The sequence below is a fragment of the Saccopteryx bilineata genome, chromosome 9 (assembly GCF_036850765.1).
Source record: "Saccopteryx bilineata isolate mSacBil1 chromosome 9, mSacBil1_pri_phased_curated, whole genome shotgun sequence".
Classification (NCBI taxonomy): domain Eukaryota; kingdom Metazoa; phylum Chordata; class Mammalia; order Chiroptera; family Emballonuridae; genus Saccopteryx; species Saccopteryx bilineata.
In genome coordinates, this window is record NC_089498.1 from 37,058,048 (window position 1) to 37,073,543 (window position 15,496).

Sequence of the window (15,496 nt, forward strand, 5' to 3'; positions counted from 1 at the left end):
TGATTATCAAACAAACATGATTTTAAGTTAATAAAACTGGAACTGGAACTAATTTCATTTTTTGAAAAAAGAACTCACTCTCGGGGGTCAATGAGCATGAAAAAAAACTCCTACTCAAAGGGTTAAATTCTTTTCAGTTTGTTCAAGTTTGTTTCATGGCCCAGGATGTAATTAATCTTGCTATATGTTTCATGGACACTTGAAAATAATACGTATTTTGCTATTGGGTGGAATATTTTATAAATGTTGATTAGACTGTTGGTTGATGACATTATTGTCTATATCCTTACTGATTTTCTGTTTAGTTTTTCTATCAATTTTTGAGAGAGAGATGTTGAGGTCTCCAACTATAATTGCAACTTTCTTTTTCCTTCCATTTCTACTAGTTTTTGCCTTCCATGTTTTGTAGCTCTCTTGTTTGGTTCATACACAATCAGGATTGCTATGTCTTCTAGGTGGATTGACCCTTTTAGCATTATGTAATTAGCCTTTCTGTCTCTGGTAATGTTCTTTCTTCTGAAGTCTACTTTATCTGACATTAATATAGCCCATCTTGTTTTTCTTTTGAGTAATGTCTGCATGATATAGCTTTCCCCATCCTTTTATTTCCGACCTACCTACATCATTGCTATAGACCGAACGTTTGTGTCCCCTCAAAGTTCGTGTGTTATAACTTAATACCTGGTGTGTTGGTATTCACAGGTGGGGCCTTGAGAAGTGATTAGGTCAGGAGGACTCTGCATCATGAATGAGCTCCGAGAGAGATCCCTTGCCCATTCTGCCATGTGAGGGTACAGTGAAAAGATGACTGCCTATGAACCGGGAAGTAGGCTCTCATTGGACACCAAAACTGTGGTATCTTGATTTTGGAATTTCCAGTTTCCAGAAATATTAGAAATAAATGTTTGTTGTTTATAAGCCAGCCTGTCTGTGATATTTTGTTATAGCAGCCCAAATGGACTAAGACAATCATTATATTTGAAGTAAATTCCTAACAGACAGAATATATAGTTGGCTTATGTTTTTCAATTCACTTTGCCAACCTTTGTCTTTTAATTGGTGTATTTAAACTATTTGCATTAAATGTAATTATTAACAGATTTAACTCTGTTATTTGTTGTTCTTGTTTATTCCTTCTTTTTTATTTTCCTACCTTCTTGTGGATGTTTTTAGCATTCCATTTTAATTTATCTATTCTTTTTTTCACTGTGTTCCTTTGTATAGTTTTCTTCATGGTTGCTTTAGGTATTATATTATATAGAGAGAACTTACCACAATCTACTGGCATTGATGTTTTTACTATTTTGAATAAAGTGTAGAAACCTTACTGCCCTTTATGTCCTTTACCCTCCTTGACTTATAATTGCTTAAGTATTTCCTGTACACACATTTAGAACCACACTATAGAGTATTACAATTTCTTTAACTGTCAAACAGTGATTAGAGCAAATGTGTTGTATTTAACCATATTTTTATCCTTCCTATTATTCTTTCCTGATGTTTTAAAATTTCTTCTTTTATCATTTCATTTCTGTTTAGAGAAGTTCCTTTCTCCATTCTTCTTGGGTAGTCTGCTGGTAACAAATCCTCTTAGTTTTCTTTCATCTTAAAATGTCCTAGTATCCACATTGTTCCTAAAAGATTTCCACTGGATATAGAATTCTGTGTCTAATGGACAAGAGTGTGGTGGTTACCAGGGGTGGGGGGAGGGAAGACATGAGAGGGAGGGAGGGAGTTAGGGGGAGGGGCACAGAGAACTAGATAGAGGGTGGCGGAGGACAATCTGACTTTGGGCAAGGGGTATGCAACATAATTTAATGACAAAATAACCTAGACATGTTTTCTTTGAATATATGTACCCTGATTTATTAATGTCATCCCATTAACATTAATAAAAATTTATTAAAAAAAAAAAAAGAATTCTGTGTCTACAGTCCTTTTTTATTCAGCACTTGAAAATTGTCATGCCACTTCCTTCTGGTTTCTATGGTTTCGGATGAGAAATCTGCAGTCACTCAAATTCCTTTGCTCCTAAGAGCAAAATACTGTTTTTCTTATTATTTTGACAATATATTCTTTGCCTTTAGCTTTGAGAAGTTTAACTATGATGTCACTTGGTGTGGATTTCTTTGTTTTATCCTCTTTGGAAATTTCTAAGCTTCTTCAATCTTTAGGCTTATGTTTTTTCCAAGTTTGGGGAGTTTATAACCATTATATCTTTGAATACTTTTTGTCCCTATTCTTATTCTCATCTCCCTCTGGAATTCTGATGACATGATTGTTAAATCTTTTGATAGAGTCTCAAGCTCTATTCATTTGTTTTTAAAGTCTGTTTTCTCTCTGCTGTCAGATTGGGTGACTTCTATTATTCTAACTTTAAGTATACTGATTCTTTCTTCTGTTGTTCCTCCTTTGTCTCTCTATATTGAGTCTATTTTAGTTATTGTACCTTTTAGTTTTGAAATTTCCATTTGCCTCTTTTTTTATATCTATGATTTACTGATTTTTTTCTATTCTTTTATTTGTTTCGAGCTTGTTCATAATTGCTTATTAAAGCACTTTATAATGGCTATTTTGAAATATTGGTCAGATAATTCTTGCATCTTTGTTATCTTGGTGCTGACATCTACTGATTGTCTCTTCATTCAAGTTGAGATTTTCTTGATTCTTAGTATATTAGTGATTTTTTAATTGAAACTTGGAAATTTGGGTATTATGAGAATCTGGATCTTATTTAAACCTTCTGTTTTAGCTGATTTCTTGTGACAGTGCTCCAGCAACAAAAAGAAGGTACTATCTCATTACTGCCAGGCTGTGGAAGTTCAGATTCAGACTTGGCCTTTGTTGACACCTGTGAAGACAGAGGCTCCTCATTATCACAATTAAAGGTGGGAGTTCTGACACTAGGCCTCTGCTGACACAGTCCTGTACAGGATGAGCAGTGGAATAGCCTTATTACCTACCATTGGGTAGTGGTAAAAGTCCTGACTCTCCTTCAGGTCTCTCTAACAGCACTCTTTTTTTATTTTTTTTATTTTTTATTTTTCTGAAGCTGGAAATGGGGAGGCAGTCAGACAGACTCCCGCATACGCCAGACCGGGATCCACCCAGCATGCCCACCAGGGGGCGATGCTCTGCCCATCCAGGGCGTCGCTCTGTTGTGACCAGAGCCAGTCTAGCACCTGAGGCAGAGGCCATGGAGCCATCCCCAGTGCCCGGGCCATCTTTGCTCCAATGGAGCCTTGGCTGCGGGAGGGGAAGAGAGAGACAGAGAGGAAGGAGAGGGGGAGGGGTGAAGCAGATGGGTGCTTCTCCTGTGTGCCCTGGCTGGGAATCAAACCCGGGACTTCTGCACGCCAGGCCGTCGCTCTACCACTGAATCAACTGGCCTCTAACAGCCCTCTTGTGGAGAGAGTGAAGAGTGGCTTGTTACTACAGGATGAGGGTAGAAATCTCAGTCTCCTAGTCAGCCTTTTGTGACACCACCCTGATAGGGGGTGTGTGGCACCTAATGATAGCCTCTGAGGATAGAAGTCTAGGTTCCTCACTCACCCTTTGATAGCAAGGGAGGCCACAGTATTTTTCTGTAACATTTGGCTGGAGTAGAACAGGTATTGTCTAAGAATTTTCTGTCTTCTGTCTTGCTAGTCTCTTTCCTGGTCTTTTGGCTAGAAAGAGCAGAGTTTTGTTGGAGCCTTTTTTGTTATTTGTACAGTTTTGTGTTTCTAGATTGCAGCTTCTTTAGCTACAAGTTTTGAATATTTAAAACAAAAAGAAAATCCAGAGAACTCACAACCACACCGTTCCTTGGGGATGACATGGTAATCATCCCAGGGTCCCTAACCAGTCTGCCTTTTTCTCTCTACTTTTCAGAGTCTTCTTATGTTCAAGGATTTTTAGTTGTTACTTAGCTGGAAGAATAGGGAAAAGTAGTGTTCCCTCTTCTCATTTTATTTATGTAGCATTGTATTTCATATCTTTTTTCTTCTATAGTGTACTTGTTAGTATTTCTGAGACAGAATTAAATAATGCCAGGAAAAACATCTAACATTTTCCCATTCCTAGAATACTGGGAATGCCTGTAAAGTTACCGGATAAAGTATGAAGCTTAGTGTTGGACAATGGTTTGAGACATTAAATTCAGTCAGTATGCTTAAATTCAGTTGAACAGATATTTTGTGGTACCTGCCATGTGTAAGTCACTGATCTGAAGCTGAGAATATAGCCAGTATGGAATAAAGAGGTCATTTAGTTTTTTTTATATTAAATGTTATCTTTTTCTTTACTACAAGAGCCACTATATCTCCTATTACTTAATCCCTCTGGCTTGCTCTGGACTGGTGAAGGGGGGCAAGGAACAATATGGTTCAAAGACAAAGGGAATCTGAGGTGTATTAAATTGTATTAAATCTATGAGCCTATTTTTGTTAAAATTCTTTTTTTGTATGTGTGACAGAGACAAAGAGAGAGACAGACAGAGGGAAAGATAGGGACAGACAGGCAGGAAGGGAAAGAGTTGAGAAGCATCAATTCTTTGTTGCGGCTCCTTAGTCTCCTTAGTTGTTCATTGATTGTTTTTTCATATGTCCCTTGACTGAGGAGGGAGCTACAGCAAAGCAAGTGAACCCTTGCTCAAACCAGCAACCTTGGGCTTCAAGCCAGTGACCAGAGGCTCATGTCTATGATCCCACACTCAAGCCAGTGACCCCATGCTCAAGTTGATGAGCCTGTGCTCAAGCTGGATGAGCCCACGCTCAAGCCAGCGACCCTGCACTCAAGCTGGTGAGCCTGTGCTCAAGCCAGATGAGCCCACGTGCACCCAAGCCAGCAACCTTGGGGCTTCGAACCTGGGTCCCCACGTTCTAGTCTGATGCTCTATCCACTGTGCCATCGCCTGGTCAGAAAAAACTCTTAGTGTCAAGTAAACAAGCATAAGCTAGCCTAGATAAACAGAAGGAACTATATTCTTTTACAACTGAAGCCCATTTAACCTGAGTCCATAGGTAGGCCATTTAGATGGGTCTCTGGCCTCAGGAAGTTCTAGAACTAGGATCCGCCAGGACCCTTTGTACCTGTGTTATCTCCCTCTTTCCAGATCCTTTTTCTCGAATTCTGTTAGGGAGGTTGGCTTCCTTCTACTTTTACTGTTTCAGGAGCTAGGATAAACATACCACCTGCCCACCATTTCCGGGTTTATGTCCTGTCACTCAAGGAAATAGTCCAGGCTGAACTAGCTCCTGAATCTCAACATCAGATTTATTCATCTGGACACTTGTCAACTCTTGGCTCTTATGGCCAGAAAGCTTGGTCATATGGTACAGACACGGCTGTTAGGAGTTCACCTTTATCTTAGGGGTGGGTGAAGCCCCAAAAGATGAAGTGGGTATTCTCCTTATGCTTATGATTTTATGCTGTAATAACATAAAGCTACAGGGCCTACAGAAGGAATCATTTTAGACATGCAACAGTATAAATGCACAGAATACCTATCTTTACATTGGACCTCCAAATTAGAGCTTCTCTAAATAGCTGTGAGAATGTTTGTTCGACCTGAGGTGATGCCCTTTCCTGGTTTGAGGAGTGCGGTTTTCTCACTGGTGAGTCCTCTGTTTTGCCATGTGGGTCATATTATGGCTCATAGCAGACTCTGTTTCTCTAATTTACATTCACCTTCACCTCTGCCTGGGCTTATAGGTAAATCTAGTATGGAAATCCTTTTGAATATCAATATTTTTAAGAGAAGGGAGCATATTTCCTTGACAGCAACATCAAGCCATAAATTCCATTTTTACAGGGTGAGCCTAATCTTCCCCTTAAACCTTTTTCTCTACTGACTCTTTTTTTACATATTGGAGTAGTAAAGAAATGTTTGGTGTATTTGAGAATGTTAGCTGCTTGCTTCTATAGCATCTCCAATTTTTATGTACAGACATCCATTTGATTCCTAAGGGCTGCAACTTGCTGTCATTTTCTATCCTGTTTTCACAGGTAGTATCACTCACTGCTGCTTTCCCTTTTTCTTAGACGGTATTCCAGCACATTCTACTATTCTAGTCAAGTACCCTTTATCCAGGCTGCACTTCTAGTATTTAGATGTTCTAAGCAACTTTTTTTCTCTATTGCCTCCCTGGAGGGTCCTGGTCCTACTCACTTAGAGAGAATTACAACAAGATCAATTTCCAGGTCTCAGAGGCAGGAGCAGAAGGGCTCACACTTTAGATAGCCACAACAGGAATGTAGGACAGCTGGACCTCTGGCGAAGTCCCCACTCATGTCAGTGACCTAGTCAGCTGGCCATGTTGGTATTGTAGTCTCCAAATATCCCATGAAATCAAAATCAATCAAGATTGCTAGGAGATAATATGCAATGACATCTCAAAAACAATCAGGAAGAACATACCAAATGTTGTCGTTGAACAACTTTCACCTCCATTATGTAAACCGGTAGATTTTCATAAGCCCAGGCAGCAGTCATTGACATTTCTTCAATTCCAAAACACCAATAAATTTAGAATGCATTGTACTTATAATAACCAAAAAAAGCATTGGCAGGTTTCTTTTGACATTTTGATCCCAGAAACATTAAAATGTGCAGGAAATAAACTTTTCTCTCTCTCTCTCTCTTTCTCTCTCTCTCTCTCTCTTTTTATTCAGGAAGAGGAGGGGAGGCAGAGAGACAGACTCCTGCATGTGCCCCACTGGGACCCACCGGGCAAGCCCACTAGGGGGTGATGCTCTGCATATCTGGGTCATTAGTCTGACGCTCAGCAATTGAGTACTTCTTAGTGCTGGAGGCAGAGGCCATGGAGCCATCCTCAGAGCCTGGGGTCAACTTGCTCCAATAGGCCATGGCTGCAGGAGGGGGGGGTGGAGAGAGAGAGAGAGAGAGAGAGAGAGAGAAGCGAGAGGAGGAGGGGTGGAGAAGCAGATGGGCACTTCTCCTATGTGCCCTGACCAGAAATTGAATTCGTGACATCCACATACCAAGCCGACACTCTACCACTGAACCAAGCAGCTAGGGCCAGAAATATATCTTAAAACTGGAGAATTACATTAATATGTCACAAGAACCCCAAAATCTAATCACAGAGTAGGCTCAGCTGGAGTCCAGTGGTATGTAAAAACAGAAGTGACTGAACCTTATACAATTGCAATCCTTTAGTATCTCATGACTATTCTGTTGCAATTTGAGTGCAAATAATTAAAACCCTGAATACATTACAGTTCCATCTCTAAATTTCTGATTTAACATTCTGTAAGGAGTAAACACCCCTACAGAACATTAGGATTTAAACTTCCAGGGGAAAAAAAGTAACCTAATTAATATATTAAAATTTCCCTTCATCTCAGTGAGGGAAGTTAATGAATAAAATTCCTAAAGTGATGACTGATCTTATTCAATTGTAATTATAGAAAATATCCCAGTGCCATTAGATGAAATTTCCTCATTTTGCATGGCATTCTTTCTGGCTGGAGTGTGAGTTGCAGATAAAGGACACCCTTGTTTCCTGTCCGAGTTCAAAACCAACTGAGGAAAGAACTGATGGATGGATATGGAACATCACCTCTACATTGATGATATATTTAAAAGAGTGGCCAGACATCTTGGCTGAATGGCTTCTTTGACTCTGTGCAGCCAGTTTTGACCTTAGAACTGTCCATCTAAGGCAAGTTTGAGTCTGCAAAGCAGGCTCAACCAAGATTTCTGCCATGAACTAGTTCAGAGAGAAGAGGTTATTTCAACTCATGAATTTAAATAGAATAACCCCATTCAGTCAAGAAGTATTGGCCAGTGGCTATCATCCATCATTGCAGCCTGTTACCAGCTGAGGTGAGTAGTAAAGAGTGGGATTAGAGGCCAGGAGTGTTTAGAGGGGGATCCTCATCATGGAAACCAGATAAACAGGGCATACAAGTTTCCTAAGGGATATCTTTATTTATTCCTGTAATGTGATAGCCAGCCTCCAAGATGGTCTTCAATGATCTCCCACCTCCCAGTACTTCTACCCTGGTGCAGTCTCCTTCCGTATTATACCAGGATTGGTCTTTGTGACCAATACGTATGGCAGAAGAGAAGCGGTGTTATTTTTAAGTTAAGACATAAGGACCCTGTGGGTTCCACCTTGGGTCCTCTCTCTTGTTTTCTCCCTTGCTTACTTTGAGGGAGATCAGTTGCTGTGTTACGAGCAGTCCTAAGGAGAGCACTATGCCGAAAGGAACTGAAGCCTCAAGCCAATAGGCAGTGAGAAACTGACACCCCACAACAAGCCTGTGAGTGACCTTGGAAGTGGATTCTCCAGCCCAGCCCAGTCTTGTGATGACAGAAACTCTGGCTAACAGGTTAATTACAACCTCGGGAGAGACTCTGAGCTAGAACCACCCAGTTAAGCCGTTGCCAGATCCCTGATCCTCAGAACCGGGGTGAGATAATAAAAGCTTTTTGTTATGAAGCTCCTAAATTCTGGGGTCATCTTTTAGGCAGCAAAGGATAACTAGAACTAACATTTATTTCATGTATTTATCCGTTTTCACAATGTGCCAAGCACTCCGGGAGTCCTTGTCCCCAAACTCTGCTGTATAGATGGGGGAACTGTGACTTGCCCAGCTCTTCATGAACTTTCCTACAACAACTCTATGGGACTGAGTTCAGTTTTACAGATGAGGCAACTCTGACTCAGAGATTAAGCAGTGTGCTCGAGGATCCCAGCTGATCCATTTTACTAAAATAATGAATGAAAGTTAGGTTTGGTTGCTCGCCTAATGTTAGGAATCACATTATTTTCTAAAAAAAAAAAGCCAGTGCTTATACTGATATTCCACTGGGACCATGGATGTAGTAAAATTTATTGCCATAGGCCCCAGAGTGACAGTGTAGTTTGGGCCTTGGCCAGGAGCAGGGAGCCCTCTGGGGAACAGTCGTTTTGTCCTGCCTTTATGGGACATGTGTCACCTGAAAAACCCAGGGTGGCATGAGGTGTTGGCTGGGCTGTGGGCAGCCACTTGTGATGCAGAAATCCATTTTTAAGCAGCACCAGCTAAAGATAGCCTTGGCAACTGGCCGGGGTCGAAATGCCAGATGTCTCAAGGAGATCGGCAGAGTGAAAAGCTGTGATTCAGCATCATTTAGCTTTGATCACACCATTTTATCATGTTCATTTCTTGGATGTTGAGGTTTCTTTATTTGCTCTTAGTTTTTAGTGAATAGCAATATAGAAACCATAAATGTTAATATACAAAATTTTATATGCCATCAAGTCTATGGAGATTTTGGGGGGCAATATAGTGGCCTCCAGATAAATGTATTAGCATAATAAAGTGATATACCGTGTATCCTTAATTAATTTTGACCCTTCAACTGTAGAGCATACAAACATACTCAAATCCACACCAAATTACCAAATTAAGAAATTTTACCTTCAGCAAACTGCAGAAAGCACTGTAACTTAAGATTCTTTTCCAGCCACTGAATTATAATTACAATTAAGAATTTTCTAAGGTTGAAGAAATGAAAATCTTTAGACAGACAATTGCATCTGGTTTATCCATATTTTTGCTATGAATACATTTATTTATGAATAAATAGGTTATATCAATTAACAATAGAACAGCTGGAACAATAACAGTGAAAATTAATGTCTTTGCATATGATTTCTTTCCCCAGTTGGAATTTTAGTGTTTCTTGGGTTTATATTTCAAACAGAACTTTTCTGGTTGTCATAGACGATGAAAATGCAGCTGGTAGGCCGGCCGTTCAGTGAGGGAGAAAAAGTAAGGACAGTTTTCTACAGCCAGGATTAATAAAGATTAATGCTACTGGCTAGATTATATTCAGGTCAACTCTAGCACACGTCAATCATCATGTGTAGAACAAAGGGCCAAATCTCCTGCTACTTCCCCCATTCTGCCCCCTCCTCCAATAGAAATTCCTCCTTCATTTGCTTGGCTCAGTGAGACCTGGCTCTTCATGCGCTGTTCTCCTAAGCAAGTCAGAAGTGGCCCACCCGGTGCTGCTCAGGCTTTTGTTAGGAGGCTGCAAGCCTGTGAGGACGATGCTCCTTCACTTTAGCTGCCTGAGAGGGCAGCTCTGCAGAAAGGGTTCAAAATTTGTGAGAAATGACGTCTGAGAAATTATAAGACTGAAGTCTTTTGAAAATTAATATCAGATTAAGGTTATCTAAATCTTTTCTAAGTTCAAATCTTATGAAATAGTCTGGCTCAAATTCCCTATTTTTTATGAAGTCTTCTCCACCCATTCTAACACTCAGGAACCTACGAACCATAGTTGTAATGGTTTGTTCATTCATTCCCTTGTTGAATACTTATTATGGGCTATGAAAAATGCTAGAAAAATATATTCTGTAGTTTCTGCAGGGACTGATCTAACAAACAGATCATGGACAGCGCCAGTGAGGGTGAAACACTTGTAAGTGCTTGTGAACGGACTGGAGAACACTGCCGACTGAGTTGTGGGTGGCTTCCTAGAAAGCGCTGCCCCCACTGACAGAAGAGATTGCACACAAGGGACGAGGAGATGTGACTGCACTGTGCAAGTAGCACTGCTGAGAGGTGAGCAGAGGCCAGACCAGAGAGTGTGTGGGTGACAAGCCCAAGAATTTCCATGTGATTGTGAAAGCAACGGGAAGCCATTGAAGATGTTTAAGAAGTAAAGCAAAATGATCTGGTTGGTGTTTCAGAAACATCGCTCTAGAGCAGAGGTAGTCAACCTTTCTATACCTACCGCCCACATTTGTCTCTCTGTTAGTAGTAAAATTTTCTAACCACCCACCGGTTCCACAGTAATGGTGATTTATAAAGTAGGGAAGTAACTTTACTTTATAAAATTTATAAAGCAGAGTTACAGCAAGTTAAAGCATAGAATAATAATTACTTACCAAGTACTTTATGTCGGATTTTTGCTAAGTTTGGCAGAATAAATCTTTATAAAAACTACTTACTATAGTTAAATCTATCTTTTTATTTATACTTTGGTTGCTCCGCTACCACCCACCATGAAAGCTGGAATGCCCACTAATGGGCGGTAGGGACCAAGTTGACTACCACTGCTCGAGAGGATGTCCGATATTGGCTTTGCAATGGATGGGATATCCTGGCCACAGTTCCCCTTAAGCATGGGATCATAAACATGACCCCATGGTCACTGGCTTAAGCCCAAAGGTCGCTGGCTTGAACAAGGGGTCACTTGCTCTACTGTAGCTCCCCGGTCAAGGCACATATGAGAAAGCAATCAAAGAACAACTAAGGAGACTAAGAAGCCACAATGAAGAACTGATGCTTTTCATCTCTCTCCCTTCCTGTCTGTTCGTCCCTATCTGTCCCTTTCTCTGTTTCTGTCACACAAAAAAGAAAAAGTTTGTTAGATTTGACTGCATACTTTTCCCCCCTAATTCCCTCTTTCATCCTTTTTATCTGCCCAACCCTCCCCATCCCCACCACTACCATTCACTGCAGGCCACTGCCACCACTCACAAAAACACAGAAACTAAAAACAACGATGACAATATGGCACACAAACAAATACATCTAAGACTCCAACATAAACAGGCTTTACTCTGGGTGAGATGAAAAGCCACCAGAGATTTTTGATCAATGGAAGGGTTGTATAATCTGACTTAATTGATCACAGGTCCAGTCAAACTGTGTTGAGTGTAACCGTATGGAATCTGGGTGGAAGCGGGGGACACTCAGTAATCTCAGGAGGGAAGAGGGCAGCCTGCATGGAGGTAGCGGTAGGTGAGGTAGGGACTGGAGTGGTTGGATCCTGGATATATTTATTTTATTTATTTATTTATTTAGAAAATTAATTTTAACAGAGTGACATTGATCAATAAGTATACATAGATTTCAGGCAAACATCATTCCATCATTTGATTAGTCAATTATGTTGTGTATCCACCACCTAATGCCAAATCATTTTCTGTCACCTCATATTTGTCCCTTTTTACACCCTTCACCCAACACTCCCTCCTCCTTCCCTACATCTCCCTCCTCCTCCCTACATCACTTCACTCTTATCTATGTCCATGAGTCTCAGCTTTGTATCCCACCTATGCGTGAAATCATACAGTTTTCAGCTTTTTCTGATTTACTTATTTCACTCAGTATGACATTCTCAAGGTCCATCCATGTTGTTGTAAATGACCTATGTCATCGTTTCTCATGGCTGAGTAGCGTTCCATTGTACATATACACCACATCTTCTTTATCCAATCCTCTATCGAGGGGCACTTTGGTTGTTTCCATGTCTTGGCCATTGTGAATAATGCTGCAATAAACATGGGAGTGCCTATGTCTTTACGTACCAATGTTTTTGAGTTTTTGGGGTATATATCCAGTAGAGGGATTGCTGGGTCATATGGTAGTTCTATTCTTAATTTTTTGAACCACCATACTTTCTTCCATAATGGTTGTACTAATTTACATTCCCACCAGCAGTGAATGTGGGTTCCTTTTTCTCCACAGCCTCTCCAACACTTGTTATTACCTGTCTTGTTGATAATAACTAATCTAACAGGTGTGAGGTGATATCTCATTGTAGTTTTGATTTGCATTTCTCTAATAGCTAATGAAGATGAGCATTTTTTCATATATCTGTTGGCCATTTGAATGTCTTCTGGATTCTGGATATATCTCAGAGGCTGAGCTGACACAATGTGTTGATGGATTGGGCATGGAGTTTGAAATAAAGAAGAGTTAGGAGTAATTCCAAGCTTTTTTACTTGAGCATCAGAAAGAGTAGAGCTGCCTTAAACCAAGATGGGTAAGGTTGTGGGCAGGGCAGGAGAGAGGGAAAATTTCAGGAGCTTGGCTTCAGACATGTTAGTTTTGTCTTGACTATTAGACGTTCAGTGGAGATGTAGAGTAGTCACATAGTGCTGATATAAAGGAAGAAGGAATACGTGGACAGTCAGAAAAGCCGTAGAGACACAGAAGTTTGCAAACATTCACACACAGACAAGACCCTGCTGATCTGAGTCTTGGGTCCCCCAGCCGCAGTGTAGTACAAAGGCCATTGTCACTGGATTTCAGCCCCTGTAGTTGACTTAGACCATTACAGACCAATGGAACATCTTTATCATGATGCAGTTGATGATGTCTAAAGAATTTTGAACATTTTTGTCCAGGTTTTTTGAGATATGATTGAAACAAAACATTGTATAAGCTTAAAGTATACAACATAATGATTTGATATATATATATACTATAAATAATAACTACCACAATATGTTGTGAATGGCCATCACTTCACATATTTACAATTTTTTTCTTGTGATAAGAACTTTTAAGATTTACTCTCCTAGCCACTTTCAAATATACAACACAGTATCGTTAACTATAGCTGACACGCTGTACACTACATCCCTGGAAATTACAACGGGAAATTTGTATCTTTTGACCACCTTTACCTATTTCCCCCATTCCCCACCCCCTGCCTCTGCAACCAGCAATCTGTTCTCTGTTTCTATGAGTTCAGTTCTTTTAAAGCAGGGGTCCCCAAACTTTTTACACAGGGGGCCAGTTCACTGTCCCTCAGACCATTGGAGGGCCGGACTATAAAAAAAAAACTATGAACAAAACCCTATGCACACTGCACATATCTTATTTTAAAGTAAAAAAACAAAACAGGAACAAATACAATATTTAAAATAAAGAACAAGTAAATTTAAATCAAACTGACCAGTATTTCAATGGAAACTATGGGTTTGCTTTTGGCTAATGAGATGGTCAATGTGCTCCTCTCAATGACCACCAATGAAAGAGGTGCTTCTTCCAGAAGTGCGGTGGGGGCCGGATAAATGGCCTCAGGGGGCCGCATGCGGCCTGCGGGCCGTAGTTTGGGGACCCCTGTTTTAAAGAATCCACGTATAAAGGAGATCATACACTATTTGTCTTTTTCTGATTAATTTCATTTAGCATAATGTCCTCAAGGCCCATCCATCTTTAAATGGCAGGATTTCTTTCCTTTTTATGGCTAAATAATATTCCATTATGTATACCACATTTTTTTGTTCACTCACCCATTGATGAACCCTTAGGTTGTTTCCATGTCTTAGCTATTGTAAATAATGCTGCAATGAACATGGGTGTAGATATCTCTTTGAGATAATTTGTTCATTTCCTGTGGATATATACTCAGAAGTGGAGCTGCTGGATCATATAGTAGTTCTATTTTTAATATTTTGAGGAACCCCCATACTGTTGGTAAAATTTATATTTCCACCAACAGTATACAAGTGTTTGCTTTTCTCCACATCTTCACAAGTACTGTATTTGTTACTTCCTATGTTGTTGTTGTTTTTATAATAATCATTTCAGCAGGTGTAAGGTAATATCTCATTGTGGTTTTGATTTGCATTTCCCTGGTGATAAGTGTTGTTGAACACCTTTTCATATACCTGTTGGCCTGTTTGTATGTCTTCTTTGGAAAAATGTCTATTCAGATTGCCCATTTTAAAATTGAATTATTATTATTGTTAATGAGTTGAATGAGTTCCTCATATATATGGATATTAACCTTTTATCAGATATATGGTTTGCAAATATTTTTTCTCATTTCTTAGGTTGTCTTTTCATTTTCTTGATAATTCCTCTTCCTATGCAGGAACTTTTTAGTTTGACATAGTCTCACTTTTTTATTTTTGCTTTTTTTTGCTATCATATATACATTTAAAAAAATCTTTGTCAATACCAGTGCCAAAGACTTTTTTCTCCACTGTTTTCTTCTTAGAGTTTTACAGTTTTAGGTTTTATATTTTAAACTTTAATTCATTTTGGGTTAATTTTTGTAAATGGTGTAAGATAGGGTCTGTTTTCATTGCATGAGACTATCCAGTTTTTCCAACACCATTTATTGAAAAGATTATCTTTTCCCCATTGAGTATTCTTGGCTGCCTTGTCCAATATTTGTTGTCCATATATGCATGGGTTTGTTTCTGGGCTTTCAATTCTGATTCATTGCCCTGTGGCAGTGATTTTCAATCAGCGTGCCACAACGATTTGAAAAATATTCAACATCTGACTCTTTTTTTTTTTTTTTTTTCTTCTCATTTTTCTGAAGCTGGAAACAGGGAGAGACAGTCAGACTCCCGCATGCGCCCGACTGGGATCCACCCGGCACGCCCACCAGAGGCGATGCTCTGCCCACCAGGGGCGATGCTCTGCCCATCCTGGGCGTTGCCATGTTGCGACCAGAGCCACTCTAGCGCCTGAGGCAGAGGCCACAGAGCCATCCCCAGCGCCCGAGCCATCTTTGCTCCAATGGAGCCTTGGCTGCGGGAGGGGAAGAGAGAGACAGAGAGGAAAGCGCGGCGGAGGGGTGGAGAAGCAAATGGGTGCTTCTCCTGTGTGCCCTGGCCAGGGATCGAACCCCGGTCCTCCGCACGCTAGGCCGACGCTCTACCGCTGAGCCAACCGGCCAGGAACATTTGACTCTTTAATCAAGTGCTCTGTTGTTGGGTGCATAATTACAATTGTTATA